This window comes from Scaptodrosophila lebanonensis, unplaced genomic scaffold (assembly GCF_003285725.1).
Source record: "Scaptodrosophila lebanonensis strain 11010-0011.00,11010-0021.00 unplaced genomic scaffold, SlebRS2 tig00000096-arrow-pilon, whole genome shotgun sequence".
Taxonomy (NCBI): Eukaryota; Metazoa; Arthropoda; class Insecta; order Diptera; family Drosophilidae; genus Scaptodrosophila; species Scaptodrosophila lebanonensis.
In genome coordinates this window covers 1162845-1175637 of record NW_022060567.1, presented here as the reverse complement: position 1 = coordinate 1175637, position 12793 = coordinate 1162845, and the positions used below count along the sequence as shown (strand labels likewise).

At 39.2% G+C, this 12793-nt stretch overlaps 1 long non-coding RNA gene across 1 annotated transcript; it reads left to right on the top strand.

Moving 5' to 3' along the window:
- Window positions 1-10648: 10648 nt before the first annotated feature.
- LOC115627609 lies at window positions 10649-12123 on the top strand. The gene is made up of 2 exons (XR_003995711.1): window positions 10649-11597; window positions 11695-12123. It is a non-coding gene; the product is annotated as an uncharacterized LOC115627609 (long non-coding RNA).
- The last annotated feature ends 670 nt before the right edge of the window (window positions 12124-12793 follow it).

The window sequence follows — 12793 nt, the reverse complement described above, 5'->3', positions numbered from 1 at the left end:
GCTATGCTATAATCCAATTGCATGTGTCGCGATTTCTGTTATGTATTTTGTTTAAACAAATCCAATGAGATGAAATAATGAAATGAAGACTATAAATAAAGTTATTTATTATAAAAAGAAAAACACGCTCGTTTTGTGGACTAGAAAGCGCTCGCAGAGCTGGAAGGCGGACGTGGAACAAACCGTCAAGTTGTCAAGCCTACAGTAACTTGGCCTATCCTCGACCGATTTTTGTGATAAAAGTCTTGTTGAGTTTCCTATGGCGCGCACTTTAAAATGGTGAGTATTTTTGGTGGTCCAACCCATTGTAACTCGGCATAGAACGCCATATTGAAGTTATTTTAAAGCGAACTTTAATGTGGTAGGTGTTCTGAAATCGAGTTAGAAGAGCCAAGCCACACTCATGTCTAAATTGATGGCAACTATCAAAGAAGAACAAAAACAAAGATCCAATGCGATTATGTAAAAATGTTAACCGCAATGGCAACAACTGCCAAATGCAGAGAAGCGAATGTTGAATGCATAAAAATAATGGCACTAACAAAACAACAGTTAATTATGCGCATATTTAAGATTAGGTGGAAATGCCAAAAACAATAGCACTTGCCACAAAGCTACTTGTAATTATGAAAAAAGGAGTGTGCAAGAGAGAGAGAGAGAGAGAGAGAAACAATTGCAAAAAGACAATTGCGAAAATCATGAATTTTGAATGAAACCTTAAAAACGCGGGTAAATAAATTATAAATTTTCAACAGCAACAACAACAACAACAACACCAGCAACAACCACAAAATACGCACAACAAAAGGAGGACGACGCGACTGGGCACTGGCTCTTGGACGCTAGGCCTAGAATGACTTTTCAGCGCCCCTGCCCCCTGTCCCGCCACTGGCATACTTGTACTTACATATGTATGTGCATAGATCGTGCTAGCTCTGCGGTTAAGGTGGCATAAATAAATTGAGCAGCAGCAGCTCTGCCGCTCTACAGCGACGCTGTAGTAGATGCAGCCGAAAGATACCCAAATGCGCTCCGCCAGTTGCATTCGGGTGTAGGTGACGCCATTTTGTTGACGCCTCGAACTCAAAAGTCGAGGCAAAAGGCAATTCAAGCCAAGCCAAGTCAAGCCAAAGACAAAACTAAAGACAGTAAAGCTGAACTACTATAAAGCCAAAGCGAGCGACAATCAATGCAATTACATACATATACTAAGTATCTGTGCGGGACTAGCGAATCGGGCTTTATCGCCAGTCAAGTGTTAAATTGAAAAAGACACGGACAGTTGCAAGTTGGCACAACAAGCGGCAACATGTCAAACATTTGCCGCCGGCTACAGAACTTGGCAAGCGGCACGGTTTCAAATTGAAACAAAACTGCAATGGAATGCCACAGAAACTCTAGCCGCACTCTAAAAAATCGCTAGTTACTTAAGCCAGCGCACATAACTGACAACTATAAAGGTAGTAAAGTCTAGAGGTCCATTCCTGATTCAATTTTATAACATACAAGTATGTACACTTCCCTGTCTGCCATTTATGTGTTATTTGTTATTTGTATCCATCCATCTGTAACAGAAGACGATCCTTAAGAGTAGAGTTAAGAGATTTATCAAGATCAGATTTTCAGATCAAAGATTGATTCAAAAAAAGATCAACTTATTAAAAAGGCATATCTACCATAGGACTACTACATATGCATGGCTTTTGGGCGTTTAAAGTTTTTGGCTTAATTAACTTATAAAATCCAATTCAAGTTCAACATTTTGTTACCCGAATAGGAAGAAGAGAATATTGTTGCTTTAATATGAAAATCTCTCCATCAATTATGCCATAATATGATCATTACAACATTGTATTTATAAATACACCTCATTCTGATTTTACACAGTAGATTAGTTCCAGAAAAAGACGTGTAAAAGAAAAACCGTGTAAAAAAAAAACATTGATTATATGTTATTTTGAATCGTGCTAAATGGAATAAAATCGGTTGCACGTTTATATATAATATTATATATACAATTTTTATTTTCCAACCGTGTTAAATCAAAACCGCGTTAAACCAAAACCGTGTAAAAAAAACACCGCATAAAAACAGAATTAGGTGTATAAAATTTGGATTAAAAGCAGATGAAATTTCACACTTTACTTTATAGCTTTTCTATGAGTTCAAAATACTCTATTCATACTCATCTTCTCTATGCCTTTCGCTTTTTGCCTCTCAACTGGATCAACTTATTGAAAAGGACAGTTCTATAAGAGATCTTATCGCTTAAAAATAATGTATACCAAATTTGTATTCAATCTGTTCGAACAAATTCCAAGGATGAATTTTGTCAGGGAGCAGTTTAGAAGAGGAGTAAGTAAAATAGTGGAGCATTCTACGCAATCTAATGGTATGCATTTTTTTTGTAGAGCGATTTCTGTCAGTGTAGGGTTCAGTTCCAATGCTCGGAACAATACGAGAAGCCAAATCCAAGCTCAACAGCAAAGAAAGTTAGTCGAGCCGAGCAAGCGCTCGAGCGTTAAAGGCGACGATAATGAAGAAGTCGATGACAATGAAGATGAGGAAGATGATGAAGAAGACGGCGGCACACATGCGCACCAAAACGGCTATAAGAAGCCTGACACAAGTCAGGCTTGCGCTCGCATTCATCCCCAGCTTAACAATAATAATAACAACAACAACAACAACAATGGCAACAGCAACAACACCGAGAGCAAGTCGTAAGTGATCCGGCTCGATCGGGCTGTAAATTCAATCACCTTGCGGTGAACGAGCGCCCAACAACTTTCTAGCAACAGAACTTTGTCAGCCAGCCAGCCAGCCAGCCAGGCAGCCAGTCAGCCAGCAGTTCAGTTCATTATGTTGGTAGTGTATGCGACTTGAATTACCTGGCCGAGTGGCGGGCGGGAGAGCGGAGGACGGTAAGGGGATGAAGGAGAGGCAAGTGTTAGCAGGCTAGAGCTAGAGCTAGCTAGTCCAAGCAACCAACCCATTGTTACAACCGACTGCTAATTAACTCGGGAATACCATGGAGCTGCAAATTGTGCAAGCGCATGAAAAATGTCAGCTCAGCCAGTCAGTCAGGCAGTCAAGCAGTCAGTTGGTGCATCAATATGATCGAAGACCATGTGCGGTCCCGTTGCAAGCTACCGTGTGGATGGCCCGCCAATATCTGGGTGGTCCTGTCCATACAGAACCGATGACACGAACAAGACAGCCTGAACAGCTCGACCAGCCAGCCAGGCAGCCTTTAATGAATGAATGAACCGATGTGTCATTGGACAGGATGGAAGGCGTTGCTGATGATGCTGTTGATGATGGAAAACTAGTTTCCGGTGTGGTTGTAGTGGAGGAGCTTTCGCACTTTTCGTTAAATTTTTTATTTTATTTTTAAGCTAAGCTTTAATTCCATTTATTTTAATTATGGGACTGGAACTTCGTTTCCTGGCTATGTTTTTCATTTAATTTGAGAAATGAGAAGAAAATAAATAATCTTTTGTTAATATATTAAACAAAGTGAGTGACTAGTAATCTGCTAAAGCTATACTTGTATAAGTATTTATATTTTTAGAATAAATCGATAATTAAACTATAAGCGAAGACTAATAGATCCTTCCTGCAGGTTTATAGTAAGGAAGAATGAAATTAAAGCTCTAACGATTTCGAGCAGCGATATTTGATTTGTAGTCCTATAAATTAAACTTAAATTTGCGATACTAAACAAATATTGAAGACATTTAAATTTTTAAAATGTATACACCCAAACATATGTAGATACATAAGTATGTATGTACATTAAGTAAGGATATGTGAAATGGTCTACTAACTTGTTGCCCTTGCCAAAGCCACTGGACTGATAGAACGAAAGTCATGGTCTGGAATTTGGAATGAGTATGAGAGTTCGCTCATTCATTAGTGTTTAGTTTTTGGGTCTGCCCGAGAACTTTAATAAAAACGCACAGCTCTGCACAAACTTTGAACCTACTTATGGCCGTTTAAGTAGCACGCAACGCAATAAACCCAAATAATGACAAAAGTCAACGGCTGCCTTTCGCCATCTCGCTCTCTCGATGCCCGACTGCTGGATGTGAGAGCGGCACGACAATAAAATGCCTCAACAAATTGTTAAATGTGCCCACAACAAGTTCAAATGGAGTTTTGTGCGTGCGTATTTGGCAAATAAACGAAACGAAATTCAGGCCAACAATGGAGGGGAAAAAAAGGCAAACGCACAGCGTAAATAAAATGTGAAAACTCTAAGCACCACCCACAAGCAAGCAAAAGCAACAATACCAACAATGACAACGACAACAACAATGACAACAACAGTCACAACACCTACACAAATGTCCATGACGGTGACGGTGACGGGTACCGATGATAGAGAGACGGAGACACACGACGCGAAACTGAATACCACCCACCAAAGAGAGTAAAAAAGTCAGAGCGTGCGCCTTTAAGAGAGCATGCACGTACAAATAAGGTAAGAAGAATGAAGTAAGAGAGTAGCTTATCACTGGGACTCGATCCGAAGTCAATGTCATCTACAGCGTCGTGGAAAATCCAAAAAGTTACGGAAAGATTTCAAAAATGAGTCAAATTATATTGAGTGTGTTATTTTATGAATATGTAGATATTTAAATAGTAAATAACCTTTTCTACCCTGAGCATTAATTGTGAAGATATTCGAAAATGTAAATTAAAACTAACAGTGCACAACTTATAAAAAAAACCATCTGCTAATTAAATTGAATTTAATATTATACTAGGGAGATACATGCATACAAATTATAAAGATATTAAATACCAAGTTAATAATTGTAAATCATTAATGCATTTATTGTTTTAACAAAGCAATGTACTTCACTCTAACAGACCACATGCTCTCTTTCGACTATCACCTGAATTATGTAAGAAATCGAAACACCGCTCTTCGGCCGCCTTGCTGAACACAAAACAGTTGCATGCCTCTTTCTTTTTGACTCTCCGCCACATTCAGCGCTGGTCGCTGGTTGCCGTCACAGCCACATGATTCATTACGCTTTGGGTTTTCGGCCAGTCAGTTGGCCCTGGACTGCTGACCAAGTGCCGGCCGGTCGAGCCATGGGCGTTCGCTCGCCTCTGGCAGAGCGTGTGCAACCAAATAGATCGGAGAACATGGCTGAGAGCCCGAATTTAAAAACGGCGCGCGCCGCGCGCACATCAATGCCTCACAATGCTAAAGTACTTAATTATTAATTGGAATACTGACGAGAAGCGTGCTGTGCAGTTGGTTGCATTATACGATATAGCGCCAGCTTTTTGTATTTCACAAGTAAAGCTAGTGGCGGAAATTTTCACAGTCTGTCTCTGGGAATTTTTACGGAGAGTTCCACGCGACATCTAATAAATGCTGACGTACTTAGTTGTCGCTGACGCCGAGGTCTGTGCGATGGTCAAGAAATATACATACCTGCGTCTGATTGTGACGTGTCCAACGGCGCGTATGAATAATCTTAAGCTTTCAACGTTTAACTTCCCCTGCTGCGCTGACTAAGTCGTCGAATTAGTCAGATCAAAATCTTTGGTAACTAATTAATTTGCCTTCTCATCTATCGCCACTGTATCAAAACCCAAAAAACCCAATGACCCATATTGTAGTCGAGCTCGTCAACAAAATTGCATTAATTGTTTTCTTTAATGTTAAGCTAAACAGATGACGAGGCAGTCATTTATGTAGTTCCCTTTCAAAACCACTGAGGACTAGGAAAAAGGATAAATTAAAAACTTGTTAGCTTTACATTCCTTTTTCTCTTGAACTACATTGTGTACTTCAGACGATTAACATCAATATAATATACATATTTATTTTAAATTATTTATTCAAATGTAGCTCTCTGCCTGTTAAGCACTTTGTTTAATTTTCGACACTCGACATCAGTCAGTCGCAGGTATTAAGGCTGTCAAAGCTGTGTTGCAAGGTCACGCACTTTTCGGTGAGGCCGACAGTTTGGTGGCTGCAAGGTGTCAGAATTTTGGGAGCATTGCCTGCCACTGGTAAATCACCGAAAAAATGGGCAATCTAAGCAGGGAAGCAGGAGAACTTAAAAAATGTATTTCTACAACACCTGCGCAGATGGCCAAAACATGCAAGAATGCGCAGCTGGCGGGGAGTCTTTGGACAGCTTTTGCCCAACAGGACGATGTCTTTGCCTGGTTGCCTCGAATTTTGTATGCAAATTTTGACTAATTTGTGCTACAAAAACGCTACAGGAGCGACAGACCGAACGTCCTGACGGACACGAAATAAAATTAGCCAAAGCTCATACACAGCACACACACACACACACACACACACACGCATACATACATAAACATATACATATATACACTTACGCACACGCACAGACAGGACTAATGTGTTGGCATGTGTCAGACGCACATCAGAATCGAACGTAGACAACCAACAGGCCAACGCATCCCGTGCCTTGCCGCGAGTGGCGGGGTAGGGGGGAAGGGTATCATGTATTGGCGGGTGTTTCGGACAGGGTGGAGCAAAAAGTTGCACACAAAATGCACAAATAGAACAAAGGGGCGAAGGGACAGGAAAAACACAGGAGTTGCAACGGTTTCAGTTTTTGTTTTAACTAGAGATGGCATCGTGACAATAATAACACGAGTATGTAACTATTTCTAGAAACTATGCTATGTATTCAGTCACATCCCTAACTTTATGGCACTCTCTCAAAATTATTAACATTTTCCCGCAAACACTGATTACTGCTTTAGTTTAGAATGGGATTAGGCTTGCATGTTGTTTAAAGCAAACAAGAGGGCACGCTACAGTCGACATTGAAATACCAAGAAAAATGTATTTTTTAATATTTTAATAATTTATTTAAAAAAATTTCATTAATTTATAAAATTAAATAATAAATAATTAATGCATATGTACAGTTCCAAAAGCATAAATTCACATCAGAAACGTGTCTCTGCGTGTTTATATGCGTGTAACAACAACTACAGCTGGGAGCTGCGCTAGGGCAGAGATTAAATAAATAGCTATAACTTCCTTTAAAATCAGCCTATCATAATGAAACATGACGTATGGCCTTATAAGCACTAGCTGGAGGTATTTGCTCAATTTGATTCAAAAATTCGAAGAATTACAAGAGTTATAGAAAATCACTAATAGCGGTGGAGTGAGGGGGGGGGGGGGGGAGGGGGTGTATCAGAAAAAAGAACAAACTCTATCTGCCTAGGGCTTAGGGGAACTTCGATACCAAGTTTGGTTATCCTAGCTCGTGTACTTGCTGAGATCGTTGCGCTCATACAGACAGACAGACGGACGTCTTGTCATACTGATCAAAAATATAAATACTTTTAGGGGTCCGTTCTGTGTGTTACTTAGATTCGCACTAAGCTAGTATACCTTTTACCCTTTGGATACAGGGTATAAAAATTAATAGAACTTTCTACTGAATAAGTTAGATTTCCAGACAAATGCTTGCTATTAAAAATTACTTGCAAATTATCCGAATTATATACATATAATTTAAAAATAATAATATGATTTATAATAATGATCTGATTTCCATTCCATAATTCAAAAGTCATCAATATTCTCGTATTCGTAGTGCGTCGAAATCATCCACAACTTCTTTTTTTTACAATTCTAGCAAGCTACATATGGAAAATTGCATTTTTGAAATATGCCTTATGTACATGCGAGAGTAATTCCTCTCTTAAAATAGTATAGCAGGTATATACAAAATATATTTGCATAAATAAAATGAAATGAAAAGCAGTTTCGATAGAAAAAATTCATCCCTGGTTTGTATAATTGTGATTTTATATTTTGTGATTTCATATTTATTTTGTGTATTCATATTTATTTTTAAGCTCATATCTCTCTTTATGTATACCATTCTTTTTATTTATAATTAGAAGGCGACTTTGTACTTTAAAGAAAGCAAAGCAGAAATTTGTTTTGGTGCTCATCACGGGGTCACCATATCGAGTAAGGGTCTGGTACTACTAGCTGTATTTCAAATTTGTCAGGGAAACTTTGAAGTATGGAAAGCATTTTCGTTTCAATGTCACAATTGAGCGCGAGGTCTCCAAAACTATAAGAGCATTTAAAACTTGCCAGTCAACTTTTAGATAACAAATAAGTTAGTTGTAGTGCTAAGTATGTCAGTAGTACTAGAACGAACGCAATTCCAAAAAATTTGTGCTCATCTAAATTGGTGACTCAAGTCGAGTTTCAAGAGTATTTTTTTCTTGAATGGCAATTCCGGTTAGTGTTAACGCACAATATCGAACTCATCTCTAGTTATGGACTTCGGCGTTGGCCGTCTGTTATTAAATTCATGTTAGAGTCGATGCGCTTTTGGCACAGTCTGTACCGACAGAGTAGCGAATGATGAGTTGTTGTTGCTATTTGGCGGTGTTGGTGGCGGTGGCGGTATCGGGGGCTGTGAAGGTCATGGCCGCTGATGCCCGCAATGCTTTTGGACAACGGGTGAAAGTTATGGGCTTTGGTGTTTTGGGCTGTGGATGTGGATGTGTCGCGTCGCGTCGCGTCACGTCACATCGCGTCTCATCCCGTCCCGTCGCGCCTCTGCGGCTGTGCGGCTGTGCGGTCGCAGCGCTGTCACACGCAACGTTTTGGCAACCTGTGAACTTGATTAGCGGTTGTTCATTTGGCTAAAGTTTCAGATATTTCGACTGCAGGCTACAAAGTGTTGAGTGATTAGCCCGATACGGCTGTTGCTGTTGCTGTTGCTGCTGCATTTGCCACATCATTACAGCGATTTTATTAGCCTTTTGATTATTTTAGCACCAGCGCCCAACGAAAGCTTAAATCACCGCTGTTGTTGTGATTTGCATAGCCACCACATGCACTTTGATGTTGTTGCTCTAACCGCTTATTAAACATATTCAGCGTAAATAAATATAAAATAAAATAAAATAAAATAAAAACACTCACCCACACACATACAGACGTAGCAAAAAAGAAATTGTTGGCTAATTGAAATTGAACTTTAAAGCCATTTAGAAAGCCATCAATTGAAGTCAATGCTCGAAGGCTAGAAAATACTGAATAACAAATAGCTTAACAATATTTTGTATGCGAATGAAATGAAACTTAAGGAAACAATAGGCAGCCAGAAACTGGAACTTAAACAACAAATTGGAAACTGTTAATTGCAGCAAAAAGGGAAATTCGAATAGCCTACAATAGACCACAAAATTAAAGTTATAATACTAGTATAAACTGAAAGCTGGCAGATGGTGGAATCTAGAGAGCATTGCTAATTGATTAATACTGCAAATTGGAAAACAAAAAAAAACTGGCAGATAATGTAAACTGTCTGTTCAGTTTACTGAAAGGTGTATACAAGTGTTAGCTGGAAGATGCTGTAAATTGAAAGATATCTATTGGTTGTCATGTGTTCGACTGGAAACTGGAATAGAGTGGAAACCTATAAAAGCTATTAACTATTATTATTAGAAAATTAAAAGAGCTTTGCTTGCCGTTTTAAAAATAAAAACTCGACGAGTTCGCAATTGAAAAGACTAGGTGTCTTATTTGTTTAATGGCCTAAGCTATCAGTTAATAAATGACCAATCGAATGTTTTAGAAAAAGTGTTCGCCGAAAAGAATGTCCGGATAAAAGACGTGTCCATTAAGGGAGTTTTCACTGTATTTTTAAGATAATGGATATGAACGAACGAATCGAGCCTTTAAACAGCTTGAATAAAGAACATAAGCTTAAAGAATCCATAATGGAATGTGCTTGAGTCTTTTTTCTGTTGTGAATCTTTAATCTTTATTTAAGATCTGTCCTACATAGGCTGGAGGACGAACATTAAATGTTATGATAACTTTGACATTAAATAAATATGATTTTGATTAAATAATGCACGATGCGGTAAAATAATAATTTATGCATATGATCAACAGAAAAACATCAACAAATCCAACTCAGTTCCATTTTAAAGCAAAATAGTGCACCATAATAATGAATGAGTTGTTGATTTCAGAGTGTGAATTTTTGTTCTTAAGATGTAGGGGGAGGACGACCTTGGTAATACTTGTAGCTATAAATGTAATATTTGCCCAAGCGCTGCTGTTGTTGTTGCTTTAGTTCAACTTTATATTGCATACCTGCTCACACACAGACACGAATAGACACGAATAGACACGCATAGACATGCATACATCTTATTCTTATGCAAATGTTCAGTTATACCCTTTACGTGAGTTCGAAGTAAAATCTTTAAAAAAACGTGTTTTTTTTAATTTTATTAATTTTTCTACGCACATACATAATTATATTATATAACTGCTGTGACGGTGGTTCTGGTGTTGTGGTGACCCAAGAGTGCCTGTTGAAGGATCGATAACTCACAGATGTGGTTTCCCCGGCTAGCTCGTTGAGCTATGCCAGGGACCATCTGTAGGAGTTGAAAATGATACATTTAGCTTACATTTAGTTGATTTGGGAATTTAGGAAGTAGGCCTTTATATTTTCACACATTTCAATTGTTTGTCACGTAGAGTGAAAAATTCATTTGTACGGATAATATTTCCTATTTTTGTCGTTATTATTATTATTTGTTTCCATTTATTAGTGTTATTTGTGTAAAATTGTGCAAAATGTTTAAGACGATTGCCAAAATTTGTAAGTTAGTGTGTTCATTTTTGCTCATCTTGTTTGGCATACAGCGCTCAAGTAGCGTTATGTCCATATCAAGGCAATTGATAAGCGAGTCAAGCCGAATGGATAGGGCCGGGAGCGAGGAGAGGCGGGGCAGTCAGCGACCTGACGCCACCGACAACGCATTGAACAGCTCGTCATTATCCATTAGTTGCGAAGAGTGGGAGCGCTCCATGAAATGGGAGGCTGGCCGGACATCAGACACTCTGAATAAAAGTATCAGGAAAGTAAACAAGACCACATCCATGTCCAGCACTGGGATCCAAAAGCCAAGCTCAAATCATGGCAAAAGAGCGATCCACAAGCTGGACAAGTCCACATCGATGTCTGGGAATGGACTGGAAGGTGCAATCTTGCGGCCAGTTGCATAGCTAGGATGAGTTGTAAGCGAGTGCACCGGTATCTGTATCTGTATCTGTATTTTTTGGATCTGCGGCACGTTCTCGTCTTGTAACGGAAAGCTGTGGGTAAGAAAAACCCGCCGTAAAGTTTATTTGCAATCCAAAACCCAAACTAACAACAACACGCCAATGCGCAAACACTATAGAGGGAGACGAATCGTACGAGTAAGACTGGAAGATCGCCGAGACGGACAGACAGACAGACAGACGGAGAGACAGACAAGACCAGTGATTCACCCACACAGTTCCGAGCGACGTAAGCGACTATTAATCGCACGTAATGAGACGATGGCATGCGTAAATCTCGTGCGCCGCCTCTGTCCGCACGTAACCCAAAGCCAAAATCCAATACCACTGCCCTGAACTTGGATTTTTCGCATCGGACCGGATCGCATTAGTATTCAAGACCCGCTGCCACTTGTGCTCGTACTCGTCGTAGCCCATCAAATTTGATAGTCGTAAAAACTGGGAACTCCAAAGCGGCCAAGTATGTATGCACTGGGCCCGTGTTGCCTTTTTCATTTTTGTGGCTAGCAACAATGTTGGCTCTGTTGTTATTGTTGTTGTTGTTGTTGCTGTTGCAGTTAACGCTGCTGATGCTGATGCTGTTGCAACGGAAATGGCGGTCACATGGGCGACAACAATGCAAATTAACAATTAACGCAGGATATTTGGTGCAACCGCAAAACAGCGAGAGAAACGAGCGACCCACACGCGTCTCCCAGCTCCCAGCTGCCGACTCCCGAATCCGGACTCTGTACTCTTGACTCTCGCCATACTTGTATATGTAGCTCTCAACCAAAACTCAACACTCCAATATTTCTTGCTTGGCATTTTGATGGGTTTTCGAACCCCATAAATCAAAAGTCTCCCACAGTGGTATCAAGTACTTCCACATGGGTCAACCAATACAATTATTTCATTTATTGAATATCATTGTAATGCAAACAAATGTTATGCACACCGACACAACCCACTAAAAAATACAACTTTATTTAATAAGAATGCCAAAAGCGAGCCCGACAGTTTAATGCCCTGTACCCAGACAATAATAGAAGCAAAAAGAAGAAGAGGACGAGCGAAGTTGAAGCTGCAGTTTGTGGGTGTAGTACCAGAGTGTAATTGTTTCGCTAAAAACTTTTCTTAGCATTAACCGATTAAGATGAAATTTGAAACAAAACTATAAAATTTGGTTTGGTTAATGTAGCTTTTGAAATGTCGACAGTATTGACAAAATTCTATAGTGTGGGAAGGTAGGGAAAATAAAAAAAAAATAAAATAAACTCGTCCTTTCTCGGACCTAGGAGAATCTGAATACCAACTAAGGTTATTCCAGCTTTTATACGTTCTGAGATCCTTGCGTTCATCCAGACAGACGCACGGACATGTCGAGATCGATTCGTCTCGTCTCGTCGATTAAGAATATATATACTTTATGGGGTCGGAGATGCTTCCTTCTGCCTGTTACATACTTCGCACAAACCTAATATACCGTGTTACAGGGTATAAAAACTTTATATACGATAGTACAAGTTTTACTGACATATTTCTTTTTAGGTGATTATTGCCCAAACATATTTATACTTGTCATATTAAAACAGGCACATGTTTTACAAACAATAATGCAAAAAATCAATTTAAATAAGTCAACTTTTATAATACACGAAATATTTTTGACCATTA